Raw genomic sequence first — 20385 nt, forward strand, 5'->3', positions numbered from 1 at the left:
ATCTTTTAAGGGGTAATATGCAGTTCGAACAATAACGGCACTAATGACACTGTGTTGGTAAAAAGCTGAGGGATGGGGCTGGAGAAATATAACCATCCATGACCATTCATGATATCAACATTATACTTTTAACCATGTTGAGGCTATACAGTGTTTGTTTACATTTACATTGTTTACAAACATTGGAGTAAAACAAAGTTATCTATTTTGAGTTCTGATGGGGTACGACCATTGGACAATGGACATACAGTATATAATTAGTTGAAAAGTACAAATATGGATGTACCATTCACAGATTGCCCCATTAACACTGCTCACTGTTAGAGGTCACAATGTCCTTATTAGACACTGTGTGAGCCTGCCAGGTCTGAGCTCCACTGTGAGGGATGCGTGGGCATGTCCACCTCAGTCCAGTAAGTGATCAGGTGTTTGACTCTGTCTGGTAGGAAGGAAGTTCTTATTAATGCTGAGACAGAAGGCAGAGTCTCAGCTACCTCAGGCATGCCTGCCCCCCCCCCCCCCCCCCCCCCCCCCCCCCCCCCCCCCCCCCCCCCCCCCCCCCCCCCCCCCCCCCCCCCCCCCCCCACACACATATACACACACACACACACACACACAAATGTTCACGCACACACACTCTCTCTCATACACACACACACATAAATTCAGATCAAAACAGCAGCAGGCAGGGACTCGCTGTGGTTCATTACTGTAAGAGGGTGTAATCCAAGGTGTGCTGTTACAGGAAAAGGGGTGCTTGGGAACAGGTATAGTATTTAAAGCTGTGAAGGTGTCTGAAAATAGATGTGAAGACTGGACAACCACCCTTTCTCCCTACAGTATGTTACTCTGGCTTTCCTTATCCATCCTCCTTTCCTCCCACCTTTTCTCCCTGCCACCTCTTCTCCCCCATTTCTACCTTCTTGCATTCAAAGCAGCTGCGTCAGTGTACTGTATCTCTACATCTCTGAGCTCAGTCGGAATGAAACACGACCTCGCTCTGTGCTGACTTGGGAAACCCCTACCCTCTTCACAAGCAGACTAGCTATTTATTGGCTATTTACAAAACTTGCTTTATGTTTTACTCCATTAGGTTTTCTTCAGTATAAAACATGAATCAGTGAAAAACCAAATCAGTGAATAGGCCCGCCTAGCCACAAACAACTCTTACACAGACAAAAGTCAGATAATGTTGAATACAAAATGGCACCGACAGACATGACCACCATGTTTCTAACTCTTAGCCATCTTTGGACATTAGATCGACGGTCACTCGCCAGAAATTCGAGCAGAAATTTGACTTCCCTGACCTGGGTCCTTTGGTCTGAACTTTCCGAGGCAGCTCTATTCATCCCGGGGGCTGCACCAAAATGCTGACGCCGGAGAAGAGGAAGAAGAAGTGGGGCACTGCATACCATCCATCGCTTCCGTGTATGTTACTCTCTAACGTTCAGTCCCTAGACAATAAAGTAGATGAGCTCAGGTTGAGGATCTCTTTCCAGAGAGACATCAAGGACTGTAACATACTCTGTTTTATGGAATTATGTCTCTCTCCGAATATATTCTTCCTGTCGATTCAGCCAGCGGGGTTCTCCGCCCAGCACCCAGACAGGAAGAAAGAACTCTCCAGGAAAAAGAAAGGCGGAGGGGTATGTTTCATGATTAACAACTCATAGTGCGATTGTGGTAACGTACAGGAACTTAAGTACATTTTTTCTTCTGATCTGGAACACTTAACCATCAAATACCGACCACATTACCTCCCAAAATAATGTTCTTCTGTCATCGCCGTGTATATTTCCCCGCAAGCCAACACTGCAACAGCTCTCAAGGAACTACATTGGACTATGTGCAAACTGGAAACCTCATTTCCTGAAGCCACATTTACAGGTATTGTAACTGGGGACTTTAATAAAGGAAATCTGAAGAAAACACTACTGAAATTATGTCAACACATGTCCTGTGCGACACGTAGATCACAAACTCTTAATCATTGCTACTCTCCCTTATGGGATGGCTACAAGGCCCTCTCCCACCCTCCCTTCAGCAAATCTGATCACACCTCCATTCTGCTCCACTTAGATAGAAACTTAAACTAGAAGCACCCATGGTAAGGACTGTTCAATGTTGGTCTGACCAATTGTAATCTATGCTTCAAGGTTGTTTTGATCACACTGACTGGGAAATGTTCCGGGCCGGCTCTGAAAATAACGAGGGCAGTGTGCTCTCATCCCCTGTCGCAGACGTGAGTTAGCAATTTAAGCATGTTCACCCTCGCAAGGCGTGTTTGCGGACATATTCAATCGCTCCAAATTCCAGTCTGTCATCCCCACTTGCTTCAAGATGTCCACCATTGTTTCTGTACCCAAGAAAGCGAAGGTAACTGAACTAAAATAATATCGCCCCATAGCATCATGAAGTGCTTCGAGAGGCTAGTTAAGGACCATATCACCTCCACCTTACCCAACAACCTAAACCCACTTCAATACGCATATCGCACCAACAGATACATGGATAATGCAATCACCATTACATTGCACACTACCCTATCCTATCTGGACAATAGAAATATCTATGTAAGAATGCTGTTCATCGACTAAAGCTCAGCCATTGACCCCGGATCTGAACCCTTCCATGTGCAACTGGGTCCTGGAGTTCCTGACGGGCCGGCCACAAGTGGTGAAGGTAGGCAACAACACCTCTGCCACGCTGATCCTCAACACGGGGGCCCTGCAGGGGTGGTGATCAGCCCCCCTGTACTGTTCACCCATGACTCTATGGCCAAGTAGGTCTCCATGCCTCTCCCTCAACGTCGACAAAATTAAGGACTTGACGTGGCCTACAGGAGAAAGCAGAGACAGTACGCCCCCATCCACATAGACAGGACTCTCACCACGCAGTGGTAAGAGTCAAAAGCTTCAAGCACCTCTGCGTGCACATCTTTGACGACCTCAAATGGTACCTTCACACAGACAGTGACATGAAAAAGGCACAACAGTGCCATTATAACTCCTGCACCACACTTTAAAGTTGGCACTATGATTTCGGCCAGGTATCGTTCTCCTGGCATCCGCCAAACCCATATTTGTCCGTCAGACTACCAGGTGATGAAGCAATATTCATCACTCCAGAGAAGGTGTTTCAACTGCAATGGCGTTTTGTTTTATACCACTCCAGCCGATGCTTGGCATTGCTTATGGTGATCTTACTCTTGTGTGCGGCTGTTCGGCAATGGAAACTCATTTCATGAAGCTTCCAGCGAACAGTTCTTCTGCTGATGTAGCTTCCAGATCCAGTTTGGAACTCGGTAGTGAGTGTTGCAACTGAGGACACCTTCCAACAGGACAATGACCCTAAGCACATAGCCAAGACAACACAGGAGTGGTTTGAGGACAAGTCTCTGAATGTCCTTGAGTGGCCCAGCCAGAGTCCGGACTTGAAGCCGATCGAACAACTCTGGAGAGACCTGAAAATAGCTGTGCAGCAACGCTCCCCATCAAACCTGACAGAGCTTCAGAGAATCTGCAGAGAAGAATGGGAGAAACTCCCCAAATACAGGTGTGCCAAGCTTGTAGCATCATATACAAGACGACTTGAGGCTGTAATTGCTGCCAAAGGTGCTTCAACAAAGTACTGAGTAAAGGGTCTGAATACTTATGTAAATGTGATATTTCAGTTTTTAATATTTGATAAATTGGCAAAAAAAATGTTTTTGCTTAGTCAATATGGGGTATTGTGTGTAGAATGATGAGGGGGGAAAACATATTTAATACATTTTAGAATAAGGCTGTAACCTAACAAAATGTGGAAAAAGTCAAGGGGTCTGAATACTTTCCGAAGGAACTGTAATATATATATATATATATATATATATATATATATATATATATACAGTTAAAATCGGAAGTTTACATACACCTTAGCCAAATACATTTAAACTCAGTTTTTCACAATACCTGACATTTAATCCTCATAAAAATTCCCTTTCTTAGGTCAGTTATGATCACCACTGTATTTTAATCATGTGAAATGTCAGAATAATAGTAGAGAGAATTATTTATTTCAGCTTTTATTTCTTTCATCACATTCCCAGTGGGTCAGAAGTTTACATACGCTCAATTAGTATTTGGTAGCATTGCCTTAAATTTTTTTAACTTGGGTCAAATGTTTTGGGTAGCCTTCCACAAGCTTCCCATAATAAATTGGGTGAATTCTGGCCCATTCCTCCTGACAGAGCTGGTGTAACTGAGTCAGGTTTGTAGGCCTCCTTGCTCGCACACGTGTTTTCAGTGCTGCCCACACATTTTCTATAGGATTGAGGTCGGGGCTTTGTGATGGCCACTCCAATACCTTGACTTTGTTGTCCTTAAGCCATTTTGCCACAACTTTGGAAGTATTCTTAGGTCATTGTCCATTTGGAAGACCCATTTGTGACCAAGCTTTAACTTCCTCACTGATGTCTTGAGATGTTGCTTCAATATATCCATATCGTTTTCCTGACGTCGTGGGGGTCGGCTCCAGTATCTGGTGGACTGGGGAGGGGTATGGAGCACTGTTGGGTTCCGGTGGAGGACTTTCTGGACCCTAACATCATCTGTGATTTCCACCTTCGCCCACCGACCAGCTCCTCATTCTCGGGGTCGTACCCCCGGTTGGCGTCATCCTGTGGCTGGCACCGCACATGAGAGGGGGGAGGGGTACTGTCACGTCTGCTCCTGATCCTCCCCTCCGATGTACAACATCGCCAGAGTACTAACCACCAGTCCTGGGATTCATCATTATGCGCACCTGTGAATCATTATGATTCACACCTGGACTCCATTACCTTCATCATTTCCTCACCTTTATCTGTCACTCTCCCATGTTCACTCACCAGTTGTTATTGTTCTTGTGTATCGGCGCACTGCCTTGTTAGTGTCGTGTTCTTGGTTTTGTTGTTTTATTAAAATGTTGCACCTGCTTCCGACTCACCGCCCCATCATTACAGGTCCTCATGACAGCCAGCTTCATCATAGCGCTTAATGGTTTTTGTGACCACACTTGAAACTTTCAATATTCATGACATTTTCCGGATTGACTGACCATGTTCTAAAATAATAATTGACCTTCATTTCTCTTTGCTTATTTGAGCTGTTCTTGCAATAATATGGACTTGGTCTTATACCAAATAGGGCTATCTTCTGTATACCACCCCTACCTTGTCAAAACAACTGATTGGCTCAAACGCATTAAGAAGGAAAATTCCACAAATGAACTTTTAACGAGGCACACCTGTTAATTGAAATGCATTCCAGGTGACTACCTCATGAAGCTGGTTGAGAGAATGCCAAGAGTGTGCAAAGCTGTCATCAAGGCAAAGGGTGGCTACATCGAATAATCTCAAATATAAAATATATTTAGATTTGTTTAATACATTTTTGGTTACGACATGATTTCATACTTTTGATGTCTTCACTATTATACTATGTTGAAAATAGTTTTTAAAAACCTGGACTAAGTAGGTGTGTTGAAACGTTTGACTGGTAATGTGTGTGTATATACACATATTTCGGGCTCTGACATTGCTCATTCTGATATTTCTTTATTTTTACTTTTTGGATTATGTGCATATTATTTTGCATTGGTAGGTATTATTGAATTATATTTATTTAGGCAACAGACAAAATGTGCAATGTGGACCCAGAGCATATCACTTAAAGTATTAATTAAAACGTTTGTTTCCAAAGTGGTCCTTGACACTCGAATAAATAACACATATAATGATTAAAATGCTAAACAAAATTACAAACAACCATCAATACATTAATTTATATTGACATCCTCGAAAGTGGCACGATTCACTGCACTTTTCCGTAACCTTAACATTATTTTGCATGACCTGCATTCTCTTTCAGCTTTTTTGATAGCCCACTATACCAAGCAGAGCAGGCATAATGAAAATAAAACTGAATCCAGGTTGGAACAAGCAGTTTCTTAACTTTGATGTTAAAATATCTAGTGTTACGATAAACTGTACCTTTCAAAAGTTTGGGGTCAATTGAAATGTCCTCGTTTTTGAAAGAAAAGCACATTTTCTGTCCATTAAAATAACATCAAATTGATCAGAAATACAGTGTATACATTGTTAATGTTGTAATTGACTATTGTAGCTGGAAACGGCTGATTGTCTATGGAATATCTACATAGGAGTACAGAGGCCCATTATCAGCAACCATCACTCCTGTGTTCCAATGGCACGTTGTGTTAGCTAATCCAAGTTTATCATTTTAAAAGGCTAATTGATCATTAGAAAACCCTTTTGCAATTATGTTAGCACAGCTGAAAACTATTGTGCTGATTAAAGAAGCAATAAAACTGGTGTTCTTTAGACTAGTTTAGTATCTGGAGCATCACAGGCTCCAGATTACAGGCTCAAAATGGCCAGAAACAAAGGACTTTCTTCTGAAACACGTCAGTCTATTCTTGTTCTGAGAAATGAAGGATATTCCATGCAACAAATTGCCAATAAACTAAAGACCACGTACAACGCTGTGTACTTCTCCCTTCACAGAACAGCACAAACTGGCTCTAACCAGAGTAGAAAGAGTGGGAGGCCCTGGTGCACAACTGAGCAAGAGAACAAGTACATTAGTGTCTAGTTTGAGAAACAGACGCCTCACAAGTCCTCAACTGGCAGCTTCATTAAATAGTACCCGCAAAACACAAGTCTCAAGGTCAACAGTGAAGATGTGACTCCGGGATGCTGGCCTTCTAGGCAGAATTGCAAAGGAAAAGCCATATCTCAGATTGGCAATTAAAAATAAAAGATTAAGAACACAGACACTGGACAGAGGAAGATTGGAAAAAAGTGTTATGAACCGACAAATCTACGTTTGAGGTGTTCGGATCACAAAGATGAACATTCGTGAGACGCATAAAAAATGAAAAGATGCTGGAGGGGTGCTTGAAACCATCTGTCAAGCATGGTGAAAGCAATGTGATGGTCTGGGGGTGCTTTGGTGGTGGTAAAGTGGGAGATTTGTACAGGGTAAAAGGGATCTTGAAGAAGGAAGGCTATCACTCCATTTTGCAACGCCATGCCATACCCTGTGGACGGCGCTTAATAAGAGCCAATGTCCTCCTACAACAGGACAAAGAGCCAGAGCACAGCTTCAAACTATGCAAGAACTATTTAGGGAAGAAGCAGTCAGCTGGTATTCATGGTGTCCATAATGGAGTGGCCAGCACAGTCACCGGATCTCAACCCTATTGAGCTGTTGTGGGAGCAGCTTGACCGTATGGTATGCAAGAAGTGCCCATCAAGCCAATCCAACTTGTGGGAGGTGCTTCAGGAAGCATGGGATGAAATCTCTTCAGATTACCTCAACAAATTGCCAATTTGAATGCCAAAGGTATGCGAGGCTGTAATTGCTGCAAATGGAGGATTCTTTGACGAAAGCCAAGTTTGAAGGACACAATTATTATTTAAATTAAAAAGTATTATTTATAACCTTGTCAACATCGTGACTATATTTCCTATTCATCTTGCAACCCATTTGATGGAAAACAAGGACATTTCTAAATGACCCCAAACTTTTGAACGGTGGTGTAAAAATGTCAGTTTGTTTGCCAGGTCTCCAGAAAAAGGATTGATCTATAGATGAAGATAAATTACACTTGTCTTAGATTCAATCTCCTTGCCTGCACACCCAACAAAAGTTGTTAATGAAAGACTGGCAATAGTGTCCACAGCAGATCGGTAACTTTTTAACCAGAGATGAGGCTATAGTGGGAAAAGAAATTGCTAACTTTGCCTGATCATAGCATAAGACATCATCAATATCCAGGGCAATATTACAGTATATCTACCCATGCAACCTCAAGTCCATTCATTTTCGGTTCTGAATGAGGGTTAAAATGCACATCATTCCTAGTAAAAACAAACACGCCGGCACACTCAGGCATCGCTTTGGTTGCGGTCAATTCTATGAATGTTATAACCCGGTAGGTCAACCTCATTGTCCTCAATTAACCCATTGAGCCATGTCTCAGTCACAGCAACTACTGCAGCCCGGGTGTTAGAAGCGAGGAGTTTAAATTCCTCTAAATTTGGCAGCAGGCTCCATGCGTTCACATGGATGAAGTGAACTCCTCTCCGATTGAAACAGTCAAACATGTCATTTCCCGTGCCCACTGCTGATATGTCGACTATCTCATCTAGATTGCTCTAATCGACCCCGCCTGTCTAGCAGCCCAATGTTTGTTACGGTGTTTGAACAGAATACATTGCAAACTTTACAGCTTCATCGTATGATAAGGGTTGAATATCTCCACACTTTGTGAACAAAGAAATCACAAATATCGCAAAAACTAGAAACATAAAGCATTTCACTGCACCTGTGACAACATCTTCAATTCTGTGTATACGGCCAATCAACTTTGATTTCATAAAAACTGTGTTAGGATAGTAAAGCTTCTTTGACAGCAGCAACTGGAATGACAGATCGCACCCACTCAGCCACTGAAGGAGGTTCCTCCCATTAACGCTTCACTTTAAAGGCCAACAACACTTATTTCCCCCGCTGTATTACATCTGTGCCACAAGCTCAACTCCCCCTTGGGACAACGTAGTATAAACTTACTTAACATGGCTCAATATTTCCAAAGCCACCCACACAAGCCGTGTGTAGCGTTAGTGTACCCCAGGCAGGGAAATGGCGCTAGGAGCTCTGAATCAGTGCAGCTTTACTTACAACCCTTTGAAAACAAACTTTCAAAACCTAATTCCCTTTTGCTCATGCATTACTGTAGAGGTAATGAAAGCCTGGCCTTATGCAGAGGCTTGAACGGACGAGACAGAGGCCTGAGAGCGTGTGCGGTACAAAACAAACAGTTAGCTCTAGCTGCTCTAGCCTTCCTTCCCCCGGCGCGGCCAGGTTTTACGAGGGGACGCAGATTGGAGAAATATATGCTGGTTTGTTGTGAGCGAAATTCGGCCCTATGGATTTAGACTGTTGGAAAACCACAGTCGGACAGAAAACAAGTTTGTCTGGCGAGGGCATGTGTTTGGACAACACTGCATGTTGATTTATCTGCTGCCCAGAATGTGTAATCGAATGCCTAATGGACTCACTGTTCATTTGTGAATTAACACATTCTTACATTTACATCACTGACGCTGGACATATGCTTTCAATTTTAGCTAGTACGAATATATTATTTTTGTTTTTTGGGCAGTGGAGTGGGAATTTTTGTCATCTTGACAAGGATTATATTCTATATCCAGTATCCACTCCACCAAAGGCCAACGCAAAGCAGCTTAACTCCTACCCTTGGCCCTCTGTTAGGGTATGTTGACAGGGTATGAGAAATCAATCTAACTTATAAAAACAATATTACCAGTCTTGCAATATACCTGTATTTGAATCATGCTGAAAGACTCAATTAGCTTAATGGCAAAATGACAAGACCTATAAAACTACCTGAAACAGAAGGGAAGCAATTGCGCAAGAGAAGGTATTACAGGGTGCTGGAACATTTTTGGGAAAGTTATCCTTCACATCGATGTTACTGGATTCAGTGAAGCTTGAAGTAAAAAGCACAGAGGATGAAATGGAATGTACTTGTTGACAAATATGCAAGATTCTAATCTAGGAGGATGATTCCTTATACAGACTGAAATTAGCTGGATGATTTCACTATTTGAATCATCTCATGTGCTCTATAAAAGCATACAGTACAGTACACCCAGGCCAGCCATGCCTCTATAGACAGACTAACTGTAACCATAGTACAGTCAGACAGACAACTCCACGGAACTCCACAGAAATCTGAAACTCCCTGGAATTCCAGAAATTGTCATGTCAGATAACAGACCAAAGTTTGACTCATGATCTTGAAAAAATGTTTAAGAAGTAGCGATGAGAAACTTTAAAGCACCTAAAGCAAATTCTAGCACGACTGCACAATCTTTAACCATTGGACTGATATCAAGATTTTTATCAATTTTGTTGAACATGTCTCCCCTTCCCTTTCTTTAACTGCCATTTACCAACCCTTGTCAAGGATTTCCTCCTCTTCTTCCGAAGAGGAGAGGCGAGAAGGATCAGAGGACCAATATGCGGCGTGGTAAGTGTCCATGGTTCTTTTAATACGTAAACATGAACAACTGATAACAAGAAACGTGTGAAACCCTAAACAGCCCTATCTGGTGCAAAACACAAAGACAGGAACAATCACCCACAAACACACAGTGAAAACCAGGCTACCTAAGTATGATTCTCAATCAGAGACAACTAATGACACCTGCCTCTGATTGAGAACCATACTAGGCCGAAACATAGAAATACCCAAATTATAGAAAAACAAACATAGACTGCCCACCCAACTCACACCCTGACCATACTAAATAAATACAAAACAAAGGAAATAAAGGTCAGAACGTGACAACCCTGTCCGTCTAAAACTGTTGACTTGATTAAACATGGCACATAACTTATGAAGAACTGAAAAGGAGACATCCATTTTGTCTCTCTGTCTTTATTAAAGTTGAACGAAGTCTACAGTAACACAAGGATATATGACCTCATGGCCTGGTGTAAAAAGCAATGAAGTCATTGTTCACCACAATGGGGATTGTTTTCATAGTTTTAATAATCTGACAAAAATAGTTACCGTATGCTCTAGGGGTTTTCCATGCACCACTCCACTCTTTGAGCGCTGCAGTGTCTTTGCTTTTTGATCAGAGACTGAATTATAGCATGCATGAGTAACCAGGTGAGGGACATCTCTGGTCAAGTGTTAAGTAAGGTACTGACAATTCCTCTGTAATCAAATTCCCCTGTTCGGGAATTAATCAAGTCTTATTGGATTGAATTTGAAAAAAAGATCAAACTTGATTAGCTCGAGATTTCACTCATCAATCAATGACACTAGGCATAAATGAAAAGCATGCAGGGGCATCTTTTATAAATTGTGTGTACGCACAAAATATATCCTAAAATGTGCATGCGTCAGTTTTCACGCAAAGGTTTGCGTTTATACAATTTTTACTTAACGTGAGAATGTGCTCAACTCCCCGCAAACTTTAGAACATGCATAGATACATCTGGTAACGCTTGAAATAATGTATTGCAAGCTGGCAAGGAAGTATTTTGTGTAAATGGGGCATATGGTAGTTTTTTACCATATAGGCCATTTGCACAAAATACTTCCTTGCCAGTTTGCAATATTCATTAAAAAACCAGCAAAAACATTAAGAAGAATGCAGCCATTTGACATTAGTGAGCATCTAAAATAATTTGACACAGGAATCTTTTTCCTATTTATTTTTATAACCATTGCAGAAGAAATGATTTACCTTTTCTGGCCGTGATGGGTTCATATTCCCGAAGTAACCATACAACAAATTAATATGCACATCACTCATTTAATTGGATCTAATAGACTAGTAAATAGATAGGCTATATGTATTTCAAGTTTTGCAATCCCACAGGCAGTGTGGTTTATAATAAACAGTCAAATGTAACTTTGACTCGGATTCAAGTCTGGGCTCTGGCTGGGCCTCTCAAAGACATTCGGAGACTTGTTGGAAGGTGAACCATCGCCCCAGTCTGAGGACCTGAGTGCTCTGGAGATGGTTTTCATCAAGGATCTCTCTGTATTTTGCTCCATTCATCTGTACCTTGATCCTGGCTAGTCTCCCAGTCTCCGGGGCTGAAAAACATCCCCACGACATGATGCTGCCAACACCATGCTTCACCGTAAGGGATGGTGCCAGGTTTCCTCTAGATATGACACTTGGCATTCAGGCCAAAGAGTTCAATCTTGGTTTCATCAGACCAGAGAATCTTGTTTCTTATGGTCAGAGTCTTTAGGTGCCTTTTGGCAAACTCCAAGAGGGCTGTCATGTGCCTTTTACTAAGGAGTGGCTTCCGTCTGGCTACTACCATAAAGGCCTGATTGGTGGAGTGCTGCAGAGATGGTTGCCCTTCTGGAAGTTTCTCCCATCTCCACAGAGGAACTCTCGTGCTCTGTCAGAGCACCATCGAGTTACCTGATCAAAGCCTTTCTCCCCCGATTGCTTATTTTGGCCAGGCGGCCTGCTCTATGGAGGAGCCTCAGTGGTTCCAAACTTCTTCCATTTAAGAATGATGGAGGCCACTGTGTTCTTGGGGACCTTCAATGATGCAGAATTCTTTGGTACCCTTCCCCAGATCTGTGCCTCGACACAATCCTGTCTTGGGGCTCTACGGAAAATTCCTTCTACCTCACGGATTGGTTTTTGCTCTGACATGCACTGTCAACTGTGAGACCTTATATAGACAAGTGTGTGCCTTTCCAAATCATGTCTAATCAATTGAATTTACCATAGGTGGACTCCAATCAAGTTGTAGAAACATCTCAAGGAAGATCAATGAAAACAGGATGCACCTGAGCTCATTTCGTGTTTCATAGCCAAGGCTCTGAATACTTACTGTATGTAAAATAAGGTTTTTGCTTTAACATTATGGGGTTTTGTGTGTAGATTGATTTAGGATTAATTTTTATTTAATCAATTTTAGAATAATGCTGTAATGTAACAAATGTGGAAAAATATCATGGGGTCTGAATACTTTCTGAAGGCACTTAATGCCACTGTAAGTATTGTAAATGTAAGTACTCTAAATCCAAGATGGTGTAGCAATTGGACGCCTGTTTTGTTTGTCTTGTCCCGTACCATGTATATATCGTTTTCTTCTTATATATTTCGTATATATTTTTAATCTCAATTTCCATCTACGGACTGAACATACTCTCCTGCAACCCACCTCACCCAATGTGGTTTGGATCTGCTATTTTTTTATACTTTATAACCGGAACCCCCATCAGAAGCTAGTCAGCAAACTAGCTACTAGTCAGATATCCACTGCTAGCGTCATCACCGTTAAATCGGACATCAGCCAGCCTCAGCCGGTCAATTCCTGTCAGTCTGCACAGTGTGATATCAACCCAGAGCATATTGGACTGCTTTTTCTCTACCACATCTCCAGATTCCTACCGCAAGCTCTGAACCTTTACACCGGATCATCGCAGCTAGCTAGCTGCTATCCGAGTGGCTACTCCTGGCTAACGTCTGTCCCGAAGCAAGCACCAGTTAGCCTGGAGACAGCCTCGAGCTAGGCCAATGCCCCGGCTAGCCAAAGAGATCCATCAGACAATTCCTGGGCTTCAATAACTCTTTTGCCAATTGGCCTTTACCCTTTCCTGCGACACAGAGCCCCGCCAATCCATCACGAGTGGTCTGCTGACATAACAGTCCGAGGGGGTTTCAACAGGCTCTTCCGTTGCGACGTCCCTGAGGCCTATCTGCTAGCCTGCTAGCCCCGGCCTGCTAGCTGTCTGAATCGCCATGTCAATATGTCAAGTCTATTGCTGTTTTGGTTTTCATCTTGACCAACTTGCCCTCTAAATACACCTCTGCTGTCTTCAACCAGGATCTCAGCAATCACTGCTTTATTGCCTGCGTGCGTAATGTGTCCTCGGTCAAACGCTCCCTAAAACACTTCAACGATCAGGCCTTTCTAATCGACCTGGCCCGGGTATCCTGGAAGAATATTGACCACATCCCGTCAGTAGAGGATGCCTGGTTGCTCTTCAAAAGTGCTTTCCCCACCATCTTAAATAAGCATGCCCCGTTCAAAAAATGTAGAACTATGAACAGATGTAGCCCTTGGTTCACCCCAGACTTGACTGCCCTTGACCACCACAAAAACATCCTGTGGCGTTTTGCATTAGCATCGAATAGCCCCTGCGATATGCAACTTTTCAGGGACGTCATGAACCAATATACTCAGTCAGCTAAGGCTAGCTTTTTCAAACAGAAATGTGCTTCCTGTAGCACTAATTCCAAAGTTTTGGGACACCGTAACGTCCATGGAGAATAAGAGCACCTCCTCCCAGCTGCACACTGCACTGAGGATAGGAAACACTGTCACCACCGATAAATCTACGATAATCGGTCAGTTCAAAAAATAATTTTTCTACGGCTTGCCATGCTTTCCACCTGGCTACTGGCTACCCCTACCCCGGCCAACATCTCAGCACCCCCCACAGAAACTGTTTTGTAGGCTTTGTTTTGTAGGCTTTGTAGGTTAGCAGTAAAACCTTGAAATCAGCCCTTGCCTTAACAGGAAGCCAGTGTAGGGAGGCAAGCACTGCAGTAATATGATCCATTTTTTGGGGATTCTAGCAGCCGTATTTAGCACTAACTGAAGTTTATTTAGTAGAGTAGATCATTGCAGTAGTCTAACCTAGAAGTGACAAAAGCATGGATTCATTTTTTTAATACCTGTGTGTTCAGTGGTGAGAAACGTGTGCTCCCAGATCAAAAGCCTATCCCTTATCCATATGGGAACGTAGATGTGCTCAGAAGGACTTGTAGTGGGTGCGTGCTCCCTCTCCAGAGCCTGGCGAATGTCCAAATCTATGTCCCAAACCACAGGGGCTACGACTCGAGACGGAAGGCAGGTCCTCCGGCATTCGTGTGCCCAGTCAGTGATTTTTATCCTCAACCATGAGATGGTGGGGTTCTGGCATTGGAGCCATGGGAGGCAGAGGATGATCTTATGAGCTGGAGCACTAATTATGTAGAAAGGAACATTTTCCTGATGAGTGGACTCCACGGTAAGGGGTGTGGTGATGTGTATAATGGTTCCGGATCCTAGTGGTCGATTATCAAGGGCTTGAACCAGAAACGGAGAGGAGAGTGGGTATGAGGTGATGTTCAGAGAGGACGCAAGGGTCTGGTCAATAAAGTTCCCAGCGGCACCAGAATTCACTAGCGCTGTAGAAACAGTACGTGAGGGACAGAAAGCTAGTGTGATTGAAACTAAAAAGAGTTTGTCAGAAAATGATGAAGATGGGATACTCACACCTGCCCCAGGAGGTGGGACATCATGTGACCGTCCCTCTGCTCTCGTAGATCCAGAGTTGGGATGTATCTGAAACTGCTGAAGCTGGTGTCCTCCTTGACCACAGTAGGGACAGAGCCCCTGCTGTTTCCGTCTACGTTATTCAGCTGTGGGGAGGCGTGTGAACCCCTACTTGCATGGTTCAGGCTCTGATACAGAGTGGTCACTGAGGGAGGGAGAGAAGCAATGAGGGTACCGACGCTCCCAAAGTAGGTTATCCAGACAGATGGCCATCGCGATGAGTGCGTCCAAGGAGAGTTTGTCATCTCGACATGCCAGTTCCGTCTGGACCTCCTTGCGCAGTCCTAATTTGAATAGTGTACAGAGCGCCGGCTCATTCCATCCGCTGGATGCTGCTACAGCCAGAAGGTTAGCACGTCCATCATATTTATGCGGGAGGGACAAACTGGCATCGCTGAGCTGGGCAGACTGCTTTATGAACTGGTGTACTGGCTCACTGGGTCGACTGGTGGTAGAGTATCCTCCGCTAGTTGAAGGCAACGCCTCTCGGGTATTTGAGATGTTGCAGACAGCGAGGAACCTCTTCCATAGCCTTCCCCAGTTGCGCCAGCAGGTCGTGGTGTTGACGAAGTAGGTATCCCTGTTTGTCGACGATCTGGGATATATATTTCCTGCTTCTTCCATTTGTTGAGGAAGTATTCTGTAACGTAGACACTGGGAGTCGGGAAGCAAGTGCAGGTGGTGAGTTTAATATTAAACAAAACATGGAACAATACAAGAAACAAGAGTGGTGTATGTACATGAAACAATATCAATACTCTCTGGGGAATGAACCTAAGTGAGTTCCAGATATAGGGGCGGTAATGAGTGAGGAAATGGAGTCCAGGTGTGCCTCATAATGAGGAGCAGGTGCCGCGTAATGATTGATGCCAGGTGCGCGTAATGTTGGTAGCCAGGGCCGGTGGTTAGTAAACCTGCGACGTCGAACGCCGTAGACGTGACAATCTCAGAACTGTTGTTTAGTGAATTCTTCTTTCATAACCCATTAAGGTCCTCACCTTAAAGGTACCTAAAGTTCAGAGTATTCGAATCCTAAGACATTTGTACATTTTTTAGGGGGGACATATTGCAGATAGAACCTTATGGCTCTGAAATATCAATCTGGATTTAGCCATAACGTTTATCTGGCACAGAATGTTAAAAAGATGGATTTTTCAAGAGAAAAGTACAGACATTTAATGATTAAATAAAGAGAATACCCTTCATTATTTCTAATCACATCATCAAATATATTAATTTGTGTTCATCACAGATTTGTTAAAGCGATAGTTAACTAAAATGACAAATATACTATATCCCATGGATAACTAGTAACATTGCTAAAGCTTAGCTCTGGATGAGTAAACTGATATTTTTCTGGTTTCTGACACCCAAAGTCAGTAAATGACTTGCTATTAAGTTTGACATTTTTGTGAAACACCCCTTCCATGGAGGTTTTCGTATTGATATAGAACAAGACAAGAACAGCACTGCTGTTTGTATTTGAAAAAGAGGACCAGAACCTATGATATGAATAATCAAGGACTTGGGACTATAAGGTACTATCTGCATAATGTGTAGTTTTGACATAATATTTTTCAAGTCCCAGATCTCAGAATTGTTTTGTAATGTCTTCCTCTTTCATGACTCAATAAGTATATCACCTTAAATACAATATTTTTGTATTCACCACCCAGCATTGTGTGATTGGATTGCAGACAGAATCTTATAGCACCAAGTTAAAAGGTGTTTGCGTAGATAGTACTTTCAGATTTGTCATTTTTCATAACTCATTACTTTTTCAAAAATCTGACAAAAGTACTCAAAGTATTGGGACAGTGAAATTATACAATGACTATGAGGTTTAAGTGCAGGCTGTCAGCTTTAATTTGAGGGTATTTTCATCCATATCGGGTGAACATTTAGAAATTACTGCACTTTTTGTACATAGTCCCCCCATTTTAGGGTACCAAAGGTATTGGGACAAATTCACTTATGTGTATTAACTTATTATCGTTTGGTATTTGGTCCCATATTCCTAGCACGCAAGGATTACATCAAGCTTGTGACTCTACAAACTTGTTGGATGCATTTGCTGTTTGTTTTGGTTGTGTTTCAGATTATTTTGTGCCCAATAGAAATCAATGGTAAATAATGTATTTCTATGGGACTATGTACAAAAGTACCCTCAAATGAAAGCTGACAATCTGCACTCTAACCTCATAGTCATTGTATCATTTCAAATCCAAAGTGCTGGAATACAGAGCCAAAACAATAACAAATGTATCACTGTCCCAATACTTTTGAAGCCCCTGTATGTGAATAACTCATGTTTCACCTACACGTCAGATAGAATCTTATGGTCACAATCTATTGCTCAAGATGGAGAAGTTATACGGTACCTGAGGATAAGTACACTTTTACACTTTCCATCATTTGTAAATAGTTATTTTATGATCATAATGAGGAAATGATCTTTAAAAGACTGGAGGGCTTGTTGTCTTGCAAAGGAGAACCTTTGTTTGTTATGGGGAAGGTTCTGTCGTGAACTGCTCTCAAGTGTTGTGCTCATCAGGTCTTCAACTTCTCTTTCAAAACAAAACCACCCCCAAGTATTGGGACCTGCCCTGTAGTTAACACAAAACTTGTCAACAGTATATCAAAGCAAAATATTGCCATAGCAACCTCAAATGAGTAACAGCAATATGTATCATATTTATGCTGCCTTTGAATATGGCCAAGATCTCCATAAACTAGCGTACAGAATATATATATATTTTTAACTGATTTCTAAAATGAGCACAACCTTATTGGCCCCTGCCCTCCTGTTATTCTCATGTCAGCCCTAATGAGTGTTGTTATTCCTACAAAGGAATTAACAATGAGCTGCACTTTAGCACATGGAAAATGTAGGCCTAAGTTATCAATCATACAAGTCATTCATCCAGCAGAGTTCCTGAATCAAGCAGTGGGTTATTAACTCCTTGGTTAAAGTACTTTATAACTAGAATACAATACATTTTCTTAAAGAAGAAGTCAAGTGAGCAGTGAAAACGGGTGCGTTTGGGAGAGAGGTCTGCCAGACAGAACCCTGGTGCCCCGGTCTGTGAGGCTTAGAGCGGGTGCCCCCCCCCCCCTGGCACTGCATGTTAAAACTGTACAGAGTCTCCCTCTCCCTGCCTTCCCTTCAGCATCTGTCTCTGTCGGCCAAATGCTGCCTGCCTCGCATGTCCCGGGGTAGGCTGGGGGGCTGCATCCCAAATGGCACCTTATTCCCTATATCGTGCTCTACATTTGACCAGGCTTTATTCAAAAGTAGTGCACTATATAGGGTATACGGTGCCATTTGGGATGCAACCCTGGAGGCTAGAAGGACAAGGCCGCTCAACTCAACAGGGCCTGTATGTGCATTGAAAGTCGTCCATTTAAAATAACCTATGGATAAATAAATACAGAGCTCTAAGTTCACTGTACAGTAATTGGTCAGGAAGCCCATTAGAGGCAAAACTAATTTACAGTAAATGGATCAGCGTGGAGCTGCTGATGTGCACTTGGCTCCCTCTGTGCATTATAACGATTGGAAATTTCAAGTAAAGTCCTGGAGGTTTTTTAATGTGCAAATATTTATTGCGATGTCTCGCAGACGCTGTTTTCTTTTTCTTTGGGAAAAAAATCAGCACTGTTTGAGTGTGTGAGTACAGGTTTAGCCAAATAAAGCATTTTACAAAGATAAATATTACAGAAAGTGGTTAGGAATTATGTCATTTCTGATCATATGATCGGTTCTATTATGTTAGTTTTCGTGGGCAGTGAGGTCAACTTTGAAACGGAGGTTTTATTAATGCAGCCATTTTTATCTCAATATCTAATAATTTCTGGGTAACAATTAAGTACCTTACTGTAATTCACCTCACTGTTTTAAATTAAAATGGTCAAAAATAAACAAAAATAGCAATTTCTCAAGCTTGGAGAGGGGTAAACTGAAAACTAGCTGTTATTGGCAGAGATGTTTGAAACTCTCTTTCTTATTGGTCTATTAACTCATTTGCAGCATGGTGATGTCACCAGGCAGGCCAAAACTCCAGCCCACCAAAAGAGGCTGACATTTTGGCCGAGCTTTTCAAACAGCTCTTACACTAAAAGGGAATTATCTTCATTCTTATTTACAATGACTGCCTACTCCAGCCAAACCGGGACAACACTTGGCCAATTGTGCGCCGCCCTATGGGACTCTCAATCACGGTCAGATATGATACAGCCTCTTGGACTAAGATGAAGTGCCTTAGACTGCTGCGCCACTCGAGAGCCCACAAAAATGGAGCCTGATAGAGCGGTTTACCCTGACGACCACACACACATACATACATACAGACAGTCAGATACTGTGGTTAGGCCTGCCAACCTTGTTGACCAACTGGCTTAGCGTGTGGTTACATGCTGTGCGCAGAGCAGTCATTACCGTATTGAATCTGCTCTTCACATAAGCAAACAAACAAGCTCAATCAAGTCATTAACATGTCAAGCTAGAGGTGTGTGTGTGTGCGTGTGTGTGGTTGTTGGGGTAAACCTCTCTATTAGAATGCCCTTTTGAGTTTTAAGTCCTCAGTAAAAGTTCAGGAAGGATCTGTGAATTTACTTGAGTCTGTTTTTCTTTCTTTTAACAAAGGGTCTCCGTACGCAAAAAGATTGCAGTTAGAGTGCAGTATAACTGCAGTTCAACTGCAGTACACTGTAGTTATTCTGCAATTACTGCGTACAAAATACCACAGTCGACTGCAGTTACTGCACTTTTACTGCAGTGTGAAAACTGCAATATTTTTTTGTAAGGGTTAAGAGTGACTCAATAGTCACTGCTTGATATATCAGAAACATCTATATCCGAGGGTATAACATATTTCTTAGCCATAATGTCATGTATGTGTAGCAGTACTAGTGGTTTAATAATATACTGTAACTGTACAGCAGTAGCAGTGGTGGCAGCAGGTGGTTCCAAAGGCAACCAACGCCATGGCAACACCACAAGCCACAGAACATAAAACAGCACGATAAGTTTTTATGCTGCATGTAAACTGCCACCACCAGAACCAACACAGCAACCACACGCATGCACGCACGCACACACACACACGCACACACACACACACACACACACACACACACACACACACACACACACACACACACACAACCACCTCCTCAACCACCTCCTCCCCCACCCTTGTCCCTCAGACAATACTGCAGAGCTATCCTTTCTTGGGCACAGGGATGGAGAGAGGGTCTAACTGTGTCTGACTCTGAGCTGTGCTGTGTGTTCTTTGGCAGCGTGGCTGAAGTTTATGGTAATGTTTTGGGTGATAGGTCGGTCGGGTGCAGTGGGGTGGCGGGTGGCAGGCCAGGCTAGGGCAGCCATTGGTGGTGGCAGCGTGGTGACTGTGTGGGGTTGCAGGCTGTGTCC

This window comes from Oncorhynchus kisutch, linkage group LG4 (genome assembly GCF_002021735.2).
Source record: "Oncorhynchus kisutch isolate 150728-3 linkage group LG4, Okis_V2, whole genome shotgun sequence".
Taxonomy (NCBI): Eukaryota; Metazoa; Chordata; class Actinopteri; order Salmoniformes; family Salmonidae; genus Oncorhynchus; species Oncorhynchus kisutch.